Consider the following 20,638-nt stretch of genomic DNA (forward strand, 5'->3'; position numbering starts at 1 on the left):
ACAAAAATAACACATTCTGCATCATTACGTGTTGTACATATACTACATCTTCAGACCATCAACTCAAGAAGCAAGAGTAGAAAAATAATAACAAAAAACACCCCAGAAAATATCAAAATACGTGAATAGCATGGTTTATTGTAGAAGGACACTTCAAACGTAATAATTTGTGTCACTAGAATAAAAGCCCTCTCCAAATATCTACACACATATAAAACATTCAAGCGCACAATACTTTTTCCATTCAGCACAAAGATTAAAAAATGCTTCAATTACTGTGCTGGGATGTACACCACCGCTGTTAACGTAGACAAAACAACTGTCGCCTCTGGTACCTTATCCGCCTCTTTTGCGATCTTCATCAGTATCTACAACAGTGTATAAATAGACTGGAGAGTCGAATGAGTGGAGCATGGTCAAATTGGCACACTGCATTTTATACGACTCATCTGTGCAAAGTGGCGTGTCAAGAAGGTTCCTCATTTAGGTGGAAATATGGAATACATTGAACAATACATTTGTGGGTTACTTTAAATCTATAGAGAATGTGTCTCCTTGAATGGAGGTGAGCTGTTGTTCCACGAGAAGAGCAACTCTGTGGACCTATTTAAACGCAGCTTCATTTGGTGATACAGTAGAGAAATTGTAATATTAATGTTTTTGGAAAACATGGAGGTTACAAATTCACCAAATTCTTGCTAACACTTCATAGCATTCTCTACACAACTGTAAAAGAAAATTTTCAATAAAAATATTGAACAAAGTGAATGGTACCGATATGATAATGGTATTATTATTCGATTCGAGGGTGAGATTTTCTTAGTAAGATTTGAACACAGAAACGTCTAGCATCTAGTGAGATATGGCAAGGAATCCAAAATAGCACTGTCTTTGCGCCGATTCACTCGCCCTGGTGACACACAAAAGTAACACATGCACATAACAGAGTTTGCTTTATTTTCAAATCTATTTCCAAATCTACTTCTACGCCATAATAATTCATATTATATTTTTCCACATGTTTTTGGTCGTTTAGTTTAAGTTATTCAACCCCAAGGGGGTTGTTGTAATTCTACGCTTAGTTGAATCAAGATGGAATCCAAAATCTTGCTTCTTTTACATTTGGATGGGCAAGTTGACGTCTTCTTTTATTCCTTTTTTCTCTTTGACTAATGTATGACCGAAAATCAGCATTCCGAAATCACACCACTACACGACACCCGTTGAAGCACTTTTCACTCGAGGCCACTTTAATTAACGCCATTTATTTACAATGTTCTTCAGCTGCCATATAATATTATTGACTAATTATTTCAAATACCCCTTTCCAATTGTCGCCTTTTCTCTAATTATTATATTTTATGCTGTCACGTATTCAAATTATTTTTTCATTGCTATTAGTTCTTGTTATTAATTTTACTTGTGCTTTAAATAAAATTCTATCCTGATTTTTCGCATCCACTGATGTTTTGTAAGGAGTCACACACATACGAAGCAAGAGAGAATGATTGCTCTCACATAACACAGAAATACTCTTTGTGTACACATTGTACGTACACTAGTATAAAGACAATACACAACTCCATGCTGGAGCACCGCTTTTAGTCGAGCAAATCGACCCCAGGATTTATTCTTTGTAAGCCTAGTACTTATTCTATCCGTCTCTTTTGCCGAACTGCTAAGTTACGGGGACGTAAACACACCAGCATCGGTTGTCAAGCGATGTTGGAGGACAAAACATACACACAAACACACACACACACACACACACACACACACATACATATATACGACGGGCTTCTTTCAGTTTCCGTCTACCAAATCCACTCACAAAGCTTTGGTCGACCCGAGGCTATAGTAGAAGACACTTGCCCAAGGTGCCACACAGTGGGACCGAACCTGGAACGATGTGGTTCGTAAGCAAGCTACTTACCACACATCACTCCTACACCTGTTGTTTATATCTGTCACACATGTATATCATATGTATGTCGTTTACGGTACTTTATTTCGCTGGAAAATATTATTGTATTGTGATAATATTTATATTTTTTTTATATAAAACGTTTTCACTGATCTCGGTTCTGTTTATGGCTGGGGCTATTAGTCGAGTATACAGGCATTAATGTAGCAGATATTTTAAATTTAGTCTTTTCGGTAGACCTAGCCGACTAGGACCAATCAGTTTTACGATAACTAACGTATTCTGAAAAGTCCGAAACTCTAGTACTAGGTTGTCCATTTCTCTCGTGCTCTTTCTAGAGGTAAGACGAAAATTTCTTATATTCGCTGCCCGCACACATCTTTGACTCTATATATTCAGTGAAGCTTTACCTAGCGTCGAATGATTATCGTCTGCTATTCCCAGCAAAAATTAGTACCTTGTTGTGCCACTATTTCCTATATATATATATATATATATATATATATATATATATATATATATATATATATTTCGTTTTTGTATCTGGTTTACAAGATACTTTGTGCGAATTTGTGTGTTGAAACAAATTTTGTTGTGTCTAGGGGGAGTCATTATGCCAATATTATCAACGCACGCACTAGTCCGATTCTACTCCTTTTTTATTAGTCAATTGGTTAAATATCCAGCTAAGTAATCGATTGTTTGTTTGATTTGGTTAAACAAGAAGTTATTTATTTTGTTTATTTTGTGTTTGTCAAAAGAAGAAAGCCATTGAAAAAATTGCAAGTAGCAACAAAAGAGCTTTGACAAAGAAAAACAAAACAAATAATTTATTGCTTAACCAAATTAAACAAACAACTGTTTAGTTAGTTGGATGTTTAAGCATTTGACTAATAATAAATGAGTGAAATCGAACCAATGTACCTGTTAATAAAATTGGCATAACGACTCTCCTAGACACAGCAGTATCTATTTATCTATCTATCTATCATATACATTTATACTTATAATTTTTCTTTTTCAGTCCGAGTCTGTGGAAATTCTGGAGCATCACCATTGATGTGAGTATATTTTATTTTATTTCGCTTCCACGATCTTCCCTCTGTATTTGGTTCTGGTGAACCAGTGGAGTAGACGACATCGTCCTTATTTGCATTTCTTGCTCTGATGTGTGTTCATCTGGTATCTCAGGAGAAATTTGTTTGAAGTTTTTTCAACACATCTCCCAGGCATTTTTGGAAAAAGCTGTTTGCTCTTGAACCTTAAGCTGTTACAGTACTGGGTCCTGATACTAAATGAATGCAGTGTGGCCACTTGTACTATGCAGTGGTGTCCAGTTCAGGGATTGGTATGGACTTCAGTCACAAATTTAGGAGCTAGACTCTCCATATATACATACATACATACATACACATGGAAATCTTCTTGGTGTGATAGCATTGGATTACCTCGAGCTCTGCTGTTAGTTTCACGTTATGTGGCGACTGTAATTGGGAGACTGAGAACAGATGTTCTCCACAGGACCAAAATGTATTCTTTTTCACTTGCTCTGAATAATATCAGAATCTAACCTGCCAGTTGTCTGCACATTGTTTCTATCTTAGTAATATGCATATAAAATGATGTATCATGCTAATTTCTAGATCATGTGCTAACAGTGTCTCCGAGATTGCAACACCTTTTGGTCCTGTATATTTTGCTTGTAATATACGGACTGAAAGCAGAGCCTTTGAAATATTCATACATACAATACATTTGCATATATATAAGTATCTATGTGGGTACATATATGCATATACTTATATATATATATATATATATATATATATATATATATATATATATATATATATATATATATATATATATATATATATATATATATATATATATATATATATATATATATATATACATATATAAATACACATACATTTATATATATATAAATACATATATATATATACATTTATATGTATATATATATATATATATATATATATATATATATATATATATATATATATACATATATAAATATTCGATTAGAGGTGGTGTTAATAACATGAAGAGCGGTTTTATCATAAGCAAATACTGGTTCAATACACCTAGTATTTTGGGGAATTAATTTCCTTAAAATAGGTATATATATACATGCATACATACATATATATATATATATATATATATATATATATATATATATATATATATATATATATATATATATATATATATATATATATGCATGTATATATATATATAAACATATAGTCTATATTCATATAAAAGAAAATGAAGATTGTGAAGATAATAAAGTGTTTATTATTACCAGCAAATTAATAATCTTCTCTTACAGCTCTTTCAATTAATACTCAGTAAATATTAAGTAAATATCAAATTCATATTTATATGTCCTGAGCATATCTTCAGAGGGGAGAAAATATACTCTTGGATGTTTTATGTGTTTACGGAAATCCACAAACACATATGCAGCATCCAAGGATATTATGCTCGAGTCATATAAATATAAATTTAATATTTACTTAATATTTACTGAGTATTAATTGAAACAGCTGTAATAGAAGGCTATTTATTTGCTGTTAATAATAATCAATTATTAACTTCTCAATTTTCTTTTTCTTCTCTAACATATTATACCGATACAATGTACATTGGTTTATATGTTTCTTTGTTGTAGTTTTTACTAAAGTTAGTGTTTAATCCTATCTATAAATTGATTGATTGAATGTGGTTATTAAGCTTTCACTTTTATATTATACTACGGAAAACAGTAGGGATTAAAATTTGTGTATGCTTTAATAGATTTGTCGCTGTTTAGTTACGTATTTAAGAGTTGGTTGTAATTTACTTACAAACAACCTAAGACAGTGAAGAAAATTCTCACCAATGCCAAACTATTCTCTAGAATAAAGGACGCAAGAGTCGTAAAGTGTGGTTGCCCTAATTGCGGAACATGTCCTCATCTGTTGGAAGGATCGGAATTCCATTTCAGACAAGGATAAACATTCAAAATCAAATCTAACTTCACTTGCGCCTCCCAAAACCTCATTTATGTAATCAGATGCTCGGGCTGCCATAGAAACTATATTGGCTCAACAGGAAATTCGATCCGAAAGAGATGTACGGTCCACAGACAACAAATTCCCTCCCCACAATATCGCCAAATATACCTCAGTCAACATATTGACGAATGTGCAGAACGATTACAACCACAATTTGTAATTTTCCCATTTTATCAACTTGCCTTCTGGACCTCAACACAAATAAGACTGAATATCCAAAAATATAAATCAGAATTAAATATGAACCCATATTAAAAATAAAGGACTTGCCTCATCTAATGGAAGATACAAGCCAGACAAAGTAGAGAACACAAACAAACAAACAAAAATTACAGATTTACCTCCCCTTTACTGCAAAATAAATAAGTGAACAATTATCTCCCCTAGCAATATTTTCTCCTTTGCAATTTATCTTCCAACTCTCAGTTTGATGAGCAATGCGAAACCGGTCCTTGTGGCTCTATTATACTCTTAAATCCTGTAAAACAAATCTGTGTCTTTTTCATCTTTTCTCTTCCCCCCTCTCTCTCTCTCTCTCTACACACACACACACATATACACACATACACACACTCTCTCTCTAACACACACAACTGGAAATAGGGATTCAAAAAATCAAAAAAATATTCACGGTAAGCTCTCCGTAGGGTGTTCGACTATGAAGTAGACAATAATTGTGATTAGGGTATAAATTAATGTAACTGTATTTCTGAGAAGTCCAGGAATCATAATATTGAAGCGTGTATAATAATTAATCAACTTCAGAAATGAGGGATAAAAATATTTATTCCATATGTTTAGATGTGTTTCGTTATTAGTATCCAGTTACGTCATCGATGCTAAGGTATCCTACACACATATAAGTATGCTTAATTATAAGTTACTTATATGTGTGTAAAGCGTTTTAGCGCCGATGATGTAACTGGATAAAGATAACGAAACAGCTGTACCATATGGAATAAATATTTTTAACTCTCACTTCTCCTGAATTTGAGCAATTATGTGTATGTATATATATATATATATATATGTAAATAGGCGCCGGCATGACTGATGGGTAAGAAATTTGTTTCCAAACCACATAATTCCAGGTTCAGTCCCAGTACATGGTGCATTGTGCAGGTGGCTTGCCCTATGGCCTCGGGTCTAATAAGGCAATATGAGTGGATTTAGTAGACGGAAACTAAAAGAAGCATATATATATATATATATATAAATGAAAATGCCACTTTAAAAAAAAAATTTGGGTGTTTTAATTAATTTACATTACATGTTTCGTTTTTTTTTGAAAAACCTTATCAAAAATGAGTATAAAATATGCGAGAAGAGAAGAGGGCTATTAATAAAATAAAATTGAAATTAAAATTAAGAATGACATTCATAGTTTACTGTTATTTCTTGCATGCGCACGTGGTCCTTTCGTCCTGTTCTGATACTACTATCTGTTTTTGTAAATTAAATAGTGGTCAAGACTTGTTTTCTAGGAGTGACTGTAGCCATCAAATAACCAGCAGCAGTAATAATAATAATAATTAATTCGTTTTATTGGCCACAAGGGCTAATATCAATTAAAGACATATAAGGACAAAGACAGGACGAAGGTTACAAAAGGTTTTGTCCGAAAAGGTAGGAAAGTTCGTCTAAACAGAGGAAGAAAACGGAGAAGGATATAATAAATAAATAGATAAATAAATAGATAAATAAATAAGTAGAACTCCCAAAGGGGGAGGCGCTTCGAAAAAGGAAAGGTTACACGTGGAAAAACACATAAAACCACGGGAGCCTGGTCAGAAAAAATAAGAAAGGGGTATAGAGCCCTTTCTCCTTTTACATTACCTTTTTTTTTTTTTTTACAGGTGTATTCTCAGAATTGGTCCGTTTATACTGGCCATTTTTCCAACAGTCACCCATCTTTCAACGAATTTGCTATGAGACAGCACTTCCCTCTCTACTCTCATCTTCCTTTTCAAGTGGAACTTGAAAAAGTTGATGAGGCCTTGGCCAAAGAGGAAAGTGTCTGTCTTTAACCCTTTCAAACGGGTCCACCATATCACCTCTTTCGCTACAGCCACTAGGCATAGGAAAATTGCCTTGCCCTCCTGGTTAAAGGAGGTCGGCGGGTCAATTCTCACGATGGATCCAGCTGATAGCCGGATCCGTCCTACACGTGACAGTAGCTGTTCGATATAGACCCACAGGTCAGCAATGCTCGGGCACTGGACGAGTGCGTGCAGAACGGTTTCGTCGTCCTGAGCGCACCTCGGGCAGGCCCGGTTGACAGCACTTCCATGTCGGTAGAGTTTATCTCGAACAGGTAGCGCACCTCGGTAGCACTGCCAGGCGAGGGACCTTTGGAAATTATCCATGGGCCCCAGCCCGAAAGTTCTCCTGAACAGACTGCTTAGCTGATTATCCTCGACGCCTAGAGTTTCCCCGAGAACGTCGTCGCACTTTTCTCCCACTAACCCTCTATAGAAAGCTAGAGTGGATCTACTACCGATCGCACTGCCCGCCTGACTGAGGGCGGTGAGAGCTTGGCGGCACTCGAGGTGCCAAGCGCCCTTTCTCGGTCTACGTTTGATCCAGGATTGCAGCTCTGTTAAAGAAACGAGCTGCGGAAAATCGCGTCTGACGAAAGGCGACCACACCTGTTCACCGTCCAGGAAGCGCCTGAGATGTCGTAGCCTGAGCGCATGTTTGCGCATCAGCAACCACGGCATGCCAAGGCCTCCGTTCAGCGGCTGTTGACAGCAGATAGAGCGCCTGACCAGTGGTACCTGACCCTTCCACAAAAAGTTGAAGAGCAAGCGTACTATCTTGGTTAACCAGCGGTCGGGACAAGGGACGACGGTCAAACGGTAATAGATGACGGATGCGATGTACGCATTCGCTACCTCCGCTCGACCTTTCAAGGAGAGCTTCCTCTCAGCCCATTTCTGGGTGAGGTTGGCCACCCTGTTCGTCACTTCTTCCCAGTTTTTCTCCAACTGGAGGTCCGGACCGAACCAGACCCCGAGCAGTTTAACGGGTCCGTCTGTCCAGCGCCCTACGACGCTGTTGGACGGCATGGACTTGCCCCTCCAGGTGCCTAGTTGCAAGCCCATTGACTTTTCCGCGTTAATTTTCGCACCTGTCACCGCTTCATACTCGTTTAGTGTCTCGCCAATCAGGTCAATATGCCAGTGGCTCGACACCATCACGGTAACGTCGTCGGCATAGGCAGACACGCTCCTTCCACATCCCAGATCACGCGGGACGCCCCTCAAAGCCTCCAGCTTCCGCAGTAATGGCTCGAGAGTCAATACATACAGAAGGGAGGAGAGAGGACACCCTTGGCGAACCGAACGCGAGATGTTGAACGGTTCCGATAGATGGCCGTTCACCCGTATGACCGAGCAGATGCCGCTGTATAAAGCAGCTATCCACCCGCGGAAGACCGGACCGAAACCAGCTGCCTTGAGAACAGCTGCCAGGTATCGATGGTCGACCCTATCGAAGGCTTTAGACTGATCTAAATTGATCAAAGCCCCACCCGCGCCAGCTTCGTTACCCACTCTCTCTATGATGTAGCGCATGAGATGGAGGTTGTCGTGGATAGACCTGGTCGGCACAGCGCATGTCTGCGCCTTGCCGATCAGTTTGCCCACGACAGGCGCCAATCTCTTGGCTAGCACCTTGGCCAAGATCTTCAACTCTGTGTTGAGCAGAGTGATGGGCCTAAAGTTCCCTATAATGTCCCCCTTGTTTGGGTCCTTTCTTAGCAAAGCCACCACTCCCCGACAAACAAAAGCAGGAATTCTCCCGTTTTGTTGCCAGTTGCAGTAGACGTTTGCCAAGACGCCCGCAAACAAGTCTGGCATTGACGTATAAAGCTCGTAAGGCAGACCATCCAAACCCGGCGATCTACCTCTCGTGCAGCCTTTCATCGCTTCCCGTACTTCCCAGGCAGATATCGGTCCTTCGCAGCACTCGGCCTCGCTGGTCGAGAGTTGCGGCAGGCCGTCTAGGTACACATCGAAATCTGTTCCGTCGTCCGTCCTACCGTTTGTCCCGAACAATTGAGCAAAGTGTCGCTGAAAGGCCGAACACATCTGCTTCGGTCCCGAAATCTCGCAGTCGTTCTGGTCCACCAAAGACCGAATGGTCGCTCTGTTGCCACGCTTCGCCTCAACCACGCGGGCCCATCGAGCGGCCTTAGTCCCCTCCCCGCTTACCGAAAGTGCTTTAGCTCTGACAACGCAGCCTTCATGCTTGGCATCAAAGTGTTGGTCGAGGGCCAACTTCGCTGCTAACACGTCGGTTGCGATGCCTGTCCCAAGAGCCTCGTCTAGTTTGTTAACTAAATCCCGCTCTGTTTTCTTACGTTCTACAGCTAGAGCCTTGCTAAACCTAATTGATTCTGCTCTAATTGCCTGCTTCAGGGCGAACCACCAGTTGTTGTTGATGATTGCTCCGGTTAAAGCCCTCTTAACTAATAAACTAATCCGGTCTCTGTAAGCTTTGCACGCCGTTGTCGACGTGTTTAGCTTCCAGTAACCGGGTTATTTTTAGTGTGAGTATGTGTGCTGGTGGTGCGTTGTGTAGGGGTATAATGAAATTTGTGGTGTTTGCATTTGTATTGTTTTTTAGAAAGTCTAATAAGTGTTCATTTTTTGTGTTGATGGCTGTTACGTTTGTGGTGTGTGTGAGTGCTGGTGTTTGCGGTGGAGAAGGTGTTGCTATTTGTTGTGAGTGTGTGTTGTTGTTGCCGATGATGTTGGGAAGCTCACCTTTTTCGCGCCTCCCCTCTTTGTCAATTGTTTCTTTTGTCTTTCTTTTTCGTTTTTTTGTTGGTGGTACAGTTTGCCACTTCCCTTTTTCACTATCAGTGTTCGCACAATCCGAGCTGATCTGATCTGAAAAGGGAATGTTTGTCGGATCTGGTGAAGATTCTTTTACAATTTCTGTTGTTGCTGGTTCTGTTATCTTTTTTGGTGTGGAGGTTCTTGGTGTTGGTGTTGGTGTTGGTTTGGTGATGGATGGAGATGGTGGTGTCGCTTTTCGTGGTGCTGGTGGTGATGGTGTTGGTGATGATGGTGTTGGTGGTGATGGTGTTGGTGGTGATGGTGTTGGTGGTGTGGAGGCTTTTGGTTGTTGTTGTTGCTGCAATTTTCTGTTTTTGTCTGCCTCCATTCTTTGCTTGTAGATGGGGCAGTCTCTTTTTAGGTGTTTTTCACTGCTGCAGAGGTAGCACTTTGGTCTGCGCCCCTCTACTGCAATGTGTATTCTACTGCCATCCGGCAGGTTTATGGCGTCGGGTATGGTATTTATGCTATCTTGTTCAATCTGAACAAGGAGATGCATTTCCATGCCCAACCAGTTTTTTTCTTTTACTCTGTTCACCTTTAGGATAGTGGCAGTCTCTTCAATGTCGAAGAGCATAGCTGCCACTAGCCAGGAGATGTTCAGTTCTGGTGGCACATGATTTATTTTTATTTCTGTCACACGTCGACCAAGGTATGTCGGCACGAGTAATAATTCTTCCGCCTTTAACGGTGTTGTAGAGTGCCGGATGGCATCCTCTTCCGTTGGGAAGCGCACTTCCACTGTTCCAAAGCGCTTCCCTTTGGTTACGAAGCTTTTTTGGCCCCATATCGGCTTTAGAGCTAACTCCAATCTCTGTGGAGTAGCATTCTCCATCTTTTGGTATTTTGTATTGAATACCTTGTATACTATTGTTTTTCTTTTTGTTGCTTGTATTAATGCTTGTGGAGTGTTAAGGAAGACATTATTGCCATCCCTTCTTAACAATTCCTTGGCATTCTTTATTTCTGCCATTGTGACTTGGATTTCTTCTGAGCTCTGCTTAGCTGCGGAGGCGAAACCGTTACAATGGCTACTGGTTGTGGTCTTGGTACTGTTGCTCGTGTTGTTTACTTTGTTTTCTTTGTTCTTTTTTTCCTCCTCCCTCTCCGGTGTTGGGGTCTTTTTTCACCCCAGCCAGTAATAATAATAATAATAACAATAGTAGTAACTCAACAATAACCACTAAACCAACAGTAAAAAAATGCGGGAGACCCAACTGTGTGTGTGTGTGTGTGTGTGTGTGTGTGTGTGTGTGTGTGTGTGTTTGTGTGTGTGTATGTGTGTGTGTGTGTATGTGTGTGTGTGTGTGTGTATGTGTGTGTGTGTGTATGAGCGTGCGTCTTTGTAGAGCACTCCTCCACTGCCTGAGAATAGGTTTTGGTGTGTGTTTAAGTTCTCGTAATCCAGCGGTTCGGTAAAAGAGTCCGATAGCTTAGTTACCAGGCTTAAAACAAAATAAGTAAAGTGGTCGATAAGCTCGACTAAAATTCCTCCAGGTGGCAATCGAGCATGGCCGCAGTGTAGTGACTGAAACAGCTAAAAGATAAAAGAAAAACGATACCATGCATGTATACAGGGGTGGTGGTGCAAAAGTAGGTATACAACAAGTATCACATCAGTGTTATAATACTTAATTCATTAAAATTATTAGCATATTAAATTAGTTAGCCTCATTTTTGATATTTTCAGTGTCATTTATCATGATAATACATTTATCATAACTAATAATACATTTATCGTAGCTTTTAATGTTTTTGATAAATGAGTATTTTACGTGTTTTCCTTCTTCATAATTGTATAACTACTTTTGAACCACCCTGTATATTGCAAAGTCCCAGTCAACTATTTCGGAATAAATTAGACTCTATATATAGAGTAAATGTTCAGTTATTCTTAAAAGTACTTTAAAATAATATCATTCGGATCTTTTTGGTTTGACGGGCAACACTTGTTTTCTTAACGAAACACTTTCAAACTTGGGACACTAGTAGAATGTGTCATACAAAACAACTTTTTCTCTTAGCCTTCTTAACACAAAATTGTACATCGCAAGTTATTTCATGTTAAAGTTGTCGTATTTCTGTAATTTCAACCAATGACTGACGTCTATTCAGCTGAATACAGTTAGCGCTGTTCGGTGTCAAGTGTGTTATTCCCTGTTTAATTATATCATTAGTAAGGGTTTAGGGTTTTAGGGTTAGGGTTCGGGTTTTAGAGTTAGGGTTTTAGAGTTAGGGTTAGGGTTTTAGGGTTAGGGTTAAGGTTATGAGTGAGGTTATGGCAAAAATAATCATAACCCTAACCGTAATCCTAAAACTAACCCTAACTCTAAAACCCGAACCCTAAAACCCGAACCCTAAAACCCTAAAGCTAAAACCAGTACAAACGCACGAATGATGTCATAAATAACAGTGACAAGCGAAATATATACCGCTGATAGTTGTTGTTGACAACGGATAGTTGTTGTTGACAAAATAACGGCACTAATTTTATTCAAGGGAAAAGATCCCATGACACCGTTGTTTACATTCCACGGCGTAATTGTTTTCACCTCAATAGACGTCAGTGATTGGCTGAAATTACCGAAATACGACAATTTTTTTGCATGAAATAACTTCGAATACAAATTTTTTTATCTGTTCTATAATGCAAAATATACAAGTATTCGAAGTTTGAAAGTGTTTCGATACCAAAAACACTACATAAAACATAAATGAAAAATGTTGCCCGTCAAACCAAAAAGATCCATCATTTTAACGCATACAGTAAACACACACATACACACACACACACACACACACACACACACACACACACACACACACACACACACACACACCACACACACACACAAACACACGCACGCACATACGTATTTTCATGTATACGTGTGTGTATTTTTGTGCGGCTGCATGTGTGGATGTGTGAATGAATGTACGTGTATGTATGTGTGTGTATGTGTGTCAGTATATAATTATGGCCCCTGGTTAGCAGTTTTCCCTGTTTAATCCCTGGTTCGCAGTTATCCAAATAGACTTATGAAGTCAAAGATTCCAGCCGTTACTAGCTCACTATTTATCTGATATTGATGAGCTAGACCCACATTATACTGTGTCCTTCAGTTTTATAACATTTGAGTAACTTTTAGATAAAGTTGGCTGCTGCTTCTGTGTTGAACTCCACCAAATCTGCAGTTTGACCCGAGAAGTCAACAGTTACTATCCCTTTACTCGTGCTGTACCATATCATGATGATAGAACGTTTCATTAATATCTTGACCTAACTATAATTTACAATACCAAATTATTCAGTTGATCATTGTTATTTCAGTAGTACTAGTTCAGCGCTTATTGAACAGACCTATGATCAGATGAATTCCAGCATATCTCGATTTTTTTGAATATCAGAGACGAGAGTCATAGTTACTCCAGCCGTTTACCCGCGCTTGGTTGAATTTCTTCACTTTGACATTCAGAGCACTGGGCAGAAATCACATCGCGTCTGTGCGGCTCGGCCGGCTACGCGATGCTCATAGTCCGTTTTACTTCATGACGGAAGGTTGTCATTTGTAGGGGTTTGGTTGATATTTCTGGTGGGTCAAGCTTCCGCGTAAGCGCATAAGGTTGTCTGTTTTTGATGATGTTCTGTAGTCCCAGGTCAATCCTATGACCCAAAATATCCAAACAATAACCATTCTTTTTAAATACCATTTATTTCAGACCACAATATCCTCCCTGTTCCTTCCATTAATTTTAAAGATGGTGGTGTGGGAATCTAGGATTCTAGAGAGGTTTGATTGTTATATATAGTAGGCTGAAACACCACGTAGAAGTATACTTGCTGGCTGGTGGAAATGGGTAGCAGAGTGTCAGAAGAACCCTGAATAGGGCTGATCACTCATTTATATATAAGTTTGATAACGATAGGCCAAGCAATTCTATTTTTCGCACCAGTGCGTGAGATTAAGGAATATTAATCCTTAACTTGTATATTAATTCCTTATCATGGTTTTGCGTAGATTACGTAGTTGAATGCACACAACATATGAACAACTCTTGAAGTTTGCGAGAGAATATACTGATTAATTAGAGTTCTGAAAGATGTTAGCAAACGAGAAAGGAAAAAAAGTGAAATACATATATATTTATATATATAAAATCAGCAAGCACACATTCTGTAATTTACTTTGTCAAATCGAGCGACTAAAGGCACACGCGCACACTCTTACACACACACATGCGCTCACACACTCACAGTTCACGCACTTACACAAATAATCAAATCCTGACATATACACATGTAAATGAATATACGCAAACACATATACATATTAAAACATAAACACACAGCCATTACACTCATATATATATTATACAAAGCATGCACACATACACACCCACACACACCTTCACACACATACATATGTATATGTATTTATATATATAAACATACATAGACAATCTCACTCACACACACACAGCATGAAATTCACTTAAAGAAGAAACAAAGAAATGTCCTCAGAATAGTTTGCCATTAATTCAGGTCCCAAATATGATTATTTAATTAATTTCGCCCCGCCTAGTTACTCCAATATGAAGACTAGAATCTCAATGCAGGCGCCAGTTGCTAGAGTGGTAAGGTGATCTATATACTGTAAAAAGTACATAACTTTTTTTTTTGCAGTTGTACTTATTTATTTATTAGTGGGGTTTGAAAGAAGGGGCTGTGTTCTTTGTCTTCGTAGGCTTTACGAAGATCGATGAGGTCAACACAGTTAACGCTTGGTTTTAACACTTGCAAGTGGACGACTGCAAGAAAAAGTATGTTGAGAGGAAATTCAAAAGAAAGATCGTGTTCTGGAAATAAGAGATTGGGACCAGCAGTTAGAGCAGGTATTGGGGTTCGGGGAATGCAATGTGGATAACGAGAGGCAAAAAGAGTGTGAACTGCGATTGCCAGAGTAGATGTGTCACGGGGGGAGAGAGAGAGAGAGAGAGAGAGAGAGAGAGAGAGGGAGCGATAGATAGATGGATAGATAGATAGAGCAAGAGCGAGAGAGAGAGAGAGAGAGAGAGAGAGAGAGAGAGAGAGACAGACAGATAGAGACAGAGAAGAGTTTGGAGAGGTTAGGGTATAATTCTGGGGCGCATTTGTTTTGAGAATGATGAAAGAAACATTGTCAGGGCCGATAAAATTGTAAGCCCTGAAACGTCAAAAGGTCCTTTGGTACGTAGCGTGTATGTGTGCATAGCGTTGAGGTTGGTGGACGAAAAGGGAGAGCTTTGGAAGAAATTCACCAGGTGTGAGCTGTGTTGATTTGAATGCATAGCAGCCAATAAATGTGGAGGCCTTCTCCATAGAATTATTGCTAATTTAATAAGACATCTTGTGTGAATGAAAGTCTAAGAATGTTAAGGAAGAGGAGAGCGTGTTATCTTTACTTTATCTTTTGACACTTATAGAAGTGCTAAAGTGTTGGAGCGCCGAGAGGTCACGATAACTGCCTGCCAATAACCTGATCCAACAACACGAACTCTGCTAACGATACACACGAGCCAGGAGATAACGTTAAGTAAGGCAGCGTGATGTGCTTCCTACGTCTGCCTCCAAAAACAATGATGACGTTTACTCCATATTCATTTAGTAATATTTCATACAGCAATTTCGTGGTATACTCTGAGGTTAATCCTATTGAGTGAAGGCGCATGGCTTAGCGGTTAGGGTATTCGGCTCATAGTCATAAGGCCGTGAGTTCGATTCCTTGCAGTGCGTTGTGTCCTTGAGAAAGATATTTTATTGCACGTTACCCCCAGTCCACTCAGCTGGCAAAATAAGTAGTACCTATATTTCAAAGGGTCAAGCCTTGTCACACTCTGTGTCACGCTGAATCCCCCCGCAATCTACGTTAAGGGTTCACGTATTTGTGGCGTGTTCAACCATTTGCACGTTAATTTCACTAGCAGGCTGTTCTGTTGATCGGATCAACTGGAACCCTCGTCGTCGCAAGCGATGGACTAACAACGAATCCTATTGAATAGACATGTGATAAAATGATTTCCAATCGTGACGACCATCTTGTCATTCTTATATCTTGGTCTACATTTTCCAATGTACTCTTTCATTCTTTTAAAGAATGTATAACTGTGATTTGAGGGAAATTTGATTGCTAAGTCTAGCTGATCGTTGGTTCATGCAGTTCTTATTCCTGATGAAAGCGGTAGAGACAATTTTGAAAATGATGTTACTCTAGTTATTATTCAACACCAGGTCATCCTTCATTGGGTGAAACTGTGATCAAAGGTATGCCAGCCTTGATATTACATGTCTAGGATTATTTTATCCAGTCTGTCCAATTTGTAACATTTTACAAGGTTATGTGATTCGAGGGAGATTTGGCTATTATTACGAGCGGCCACATCGAAGCTTACTCATACCTTTTATTGTTATTTTTGAGATATGTACTTTGTTTTGCTTCCTTACATTTGCATTGCATTATTAGTCTCATATTCATTGTTGTAGAAAGCTACAGCTGAGGGAGTAGAGAGTTTAATATCTTAGTTTCATATCTGCTGTTTAGCTCCAGATTTGTCAAAATTATTCTACTCACGGTCATCTCATTTGTATCTAGGGCGACATTATCCAACTTATCCTTGCGTTTTTCGTAAGACAGTAGTGTATGATTTGTGGCGATTTTGCTGTTATTTTTTGAATATTAAGTAACTCATGTTGAAGCACACTGATTTGGTCTTGTGTTCGTCCTGGTAATGAGAGATGATACCATGTTGTTGTTTGTTCCTTCTAGAGCCATACCTGGCTCACAAGGGCTGGTTTCCCGGTTTCATTGGCGTATAGGTTCCCCACCTGGACGGGACGCCAGTCCGTTGCAGGTGAGCTGCTAGATGCAGGAGGAAAGAGTGAGAGAAAATTGTGGCGAAAGAGTCAGCAGAAGTTCGCCATTATCTTTTGCTGGAGCACTTTATTTTTATTGAAGTTAGATTTGTGTTAGGAGTCCCGGTATTGGTTGAAGTGATGTGGGTAGAGACGGAGATTTGAATTGAAATATTTATCATAAGTGTTTTAGACGAATGCCGCATTTTAAAGCAAAGCTCCTTTAGATCGAATCAGCAGTTCAGTTTCAATGCACTTTTATTGAAATGTCCATTAATTTTCCTTTTCAGTTGGGTATTTAATTAGCGTCATCAGTCCATGCTTTCATTTGCTTCTAAGTTAGAAGCTTTGTTTCTCGATTAGAATCCATTCATATCATTAAAAGAAATAACTTCTGACTATTGCAGCTGTTAGTTTTATTATATTACATATCTGCTACTGGCCTACTTCGCAAAACATTTGTCAATTTTCAATAAAAAAAAAAAAAGAAAGAAGAAAGAAAATACAAATAAGCAATTTCTTACTATAAGAACTGACGAAGACATAACTCGAGCTAAAAAGAGAGAAAGAAAAAAGTTTGGCCCATCAGATATAATTGCTCGGAAGCCATTAGAAGCAAATCCAAAAACTAAGTGTTCGGTAAAGTTCCTAACATATTCAAAGAAACTAATAGGTACAAAGGTACTTCTAAGATTAGCCATCATAAGATATTGCTGCAATATATTTAATAAGATTTGAAGCTCGTATATCATAAGAATGTGCATTAAAAATATGTATCGCTTTGTATATAAAATAATATTTAATTCTGATTAAAGCGGCGAACTGGCAGAAACGTTAGCACACTGGGTGAAATGCTTAGCGGTATTTCGTCTGTCTTTACATTCTGAGTTCAAATTCCACCGAGGTCGACTTTATCTTTCACCCTTTCGGGGTCGATAAATTAAGAACCAGTTGCATACTGGGGTCGAGCTAATCGACTGGCCCCCTCCCACCAAATTTCGTGCCTTGTGCCTAGAGTAAAAAGAATATCTAATTCTGTTTAAAGTTGAAAAAATTAGGCACTATTTCTTAGATCTGGCATAAATCGAAAACCAGTCTAAGTGTTTGTAGTAATATTACATAAAATATTAGGTTTTTGGGAGCATAACGCAATCCTTCGTTTCTGTATGGTTATTTAAAGAAACGTATATTGAGACAGTATTTTGGCTGCATCAGAAAACCTGAGCTTGGCTAGCACATTTTAAGCGTGATCCTTATTTACAGATATGTGGACAGCACTATTGCAAATGTAACAACTGGTGTACTTCTATGTCTTTGTGTAAATATTTTTACTGTTACAGAGTCAGAGTAATGACCTGTAGGTCGATACCCTACAAATGCAGTTAATAATTACTCGCCGATTAACAATTATGCAGTCAGTTTAATATTCAACCAGTCAAACTTATAATCTCATATTTTTCATTTTTATAAACAAGAGCAAATAGATTGGAACAAATAAACTGTAACAAACAGACGAGAACAATTACAGTCAGAGCCTTGCTTAAGGACACAACGCAGAACTGGTTACAGGATAGAAATCCATAAGTTATGTTGATATCTTACATACCCAATACCTTCTTGACACTGGGGTATATGAGTTCTTTATGTATATTTAGATATTTCCATTAGAATGTATATGGTGTTTACACACTCAAACCACACCATAAACATAAGAAAATATATTTCTTCACAGTAACAGTTCAGAGTTTTAGAACGATTCTTAATTAGAATATTTTAATGATTCCTCTTGTTATAATTAAAAAAATAAGTTGATTCATAGTCAATTACTTTCAAAATAATTAGGGAATTAAAGAGAAAGCAAAATGACGCCTGTTATGTCTATAAGAAGTCATTCTAGCTTAACCTACATATATCATCCAATTCAATTATTCGTTCTTTCAATACGATGAAGGCAATTATTTCAAAAGAAAGAAACTCTTAACACACTTCTGTGTTTTCTCTTTAGAGAGAGAACGGTGATTCCTATGTTAAAATATATTCGGCAACTATAGAATGTTGTGTTTTATATATATATATATATATATATATATATATATATATATATATATATATATATTCTTTTAATCTTTTATGCGCTTCAGCCCAAAGGTTGTGGCAATGCTGGAACATTGCCAGTATTATCAACTTTTCAATGGGGCCATTCACATGAGGCTGGCTTTTAATGGAGGGAGGTCGACGACATTGATCAAGTTTTTCCATGCTGTAGAGCCAGTCAGAGACCCTGGGATATTTCTGTTTGGCCCCGATGATAACTTGGCCCTGGCTGTCTTGACCACTTTCCTTACTTCACTCAGTCTCAGTGGTCAGAGCAGGTCAAACCAGATCTTGGATTGCGAGTGTCGTCTCACTCTGTGAGTTTGAATATGTTTCCCTAAGATGCTGGTGAAGAGTTTTTTGTCTGCTGTCAGTCTCCTAGATTTAATGCAAACAAAGGAAACTAGGTCACCAGATTGTATTGTATAATGCATAACATGCATATTAATGCAAACGGGCAAATGTAATTTATGCCACACTGAAATTATTACTACACGTAGAAGGCTGTCAAACGGCCGTAATTCTAAGGATGTCAAGTGGTTGAATAAATATATTCACCTCTCAAAGCTCCTATCTTTTTATGGTTTACATATATATATATATATATATATATATATATACACACACGCGACTCTTAGCTTAGATTTTTGGGGCCAACTAGATTTGAATAGTCTTAAGTGTAACTGGCCGAAACTGTAAGGATGATCTAGAAATTTGACTGATGAGAGAAGGCTGCGAATAACCTATCCCTGTTTTTTTCCTGTCCAGATGTTTATTGTCGTCTGTTGCGTTCTTGTTCAATTTTTGGGATTTATATATATATATATATACATAATACATACATACGCGCGCGCACACTCGGACACAGACACATAGACACACACAAACACACACGCACACACACGTATTGCTCCAACTGACTGAAAAAGTAAAAAAATAAAAGAATATATATGCTCGTGCGCATGTTTAATATAAAAACGTTTTTAAAGATTCCTAAAATTTTCGGTGTTTTTAAAAGAAACGGCTTATAAACTCTTAAAAACATTGTAAACGTCTTTGACAATATGTTGCCGCCCTCTATAGCAACGCTAGTCCCGGTCTGTGATCAAAAGATTTCTAACCAATACCATCCTCTCTTTTATTCAGATTACTATAACTACAATATCGTTATTTAACGTGTCCGATCAACCACTTAAAGTTTCGCTATATTTGCGCTGATGTAATCATTCCTAAAAATATTTAAAAATCACTACTTGGTCTAAGGTTTAAAATAATCTAGCAATATTATATTTGTTAATACATTCAGTATGAATATGCGTTTGTCGCCGAAAAAGAAACGATTTGCACAATATGAAATATTTGCATATACTGGTTACTCAAAATTAGAGGGAATATTGCTTCAGTCTATAAACTATTCATAGGAGCTCACTATATGGATTCTGTGATCTTTCAATACTGCGCAAGAAACCCAACCGTGATAATAATTATCCAGGCATATGGTACTAAAAGCCTATCTACACGCAGAAGCGCAGTAACCAGCAGAGATACAAATACGTATATACACACACACACACACACACACACACACACAAACGTATATATATATTCATGCATACAATTACATATATATAAGCAAGATATAAGTTAGAGGTTATATATATATATATATATATATATATATATATATATATATATATATATATATATATACATGCATTTCTCTTTTTTCATATATACATACACACATACACACGCTCACACATTAGATATCTGTGTGTATCTATCTATCAGCTATCTATCT

This window comes from Octopus bimaculoides, chromosome 4 (assembly GCF_046866305.1).
Source record: "Octopus bimaculoides isolate indiv1 chromosome 4, ASM4686630v1, whole genome shotgun sequence".
Taxonomy (NCBI): domain Eukaryota; kingdom Metazoa; phylum Mollusca; class Cephalopoda; order Octopoda; family Octopodidae; genus Octopus; species Octopus bimaculoides.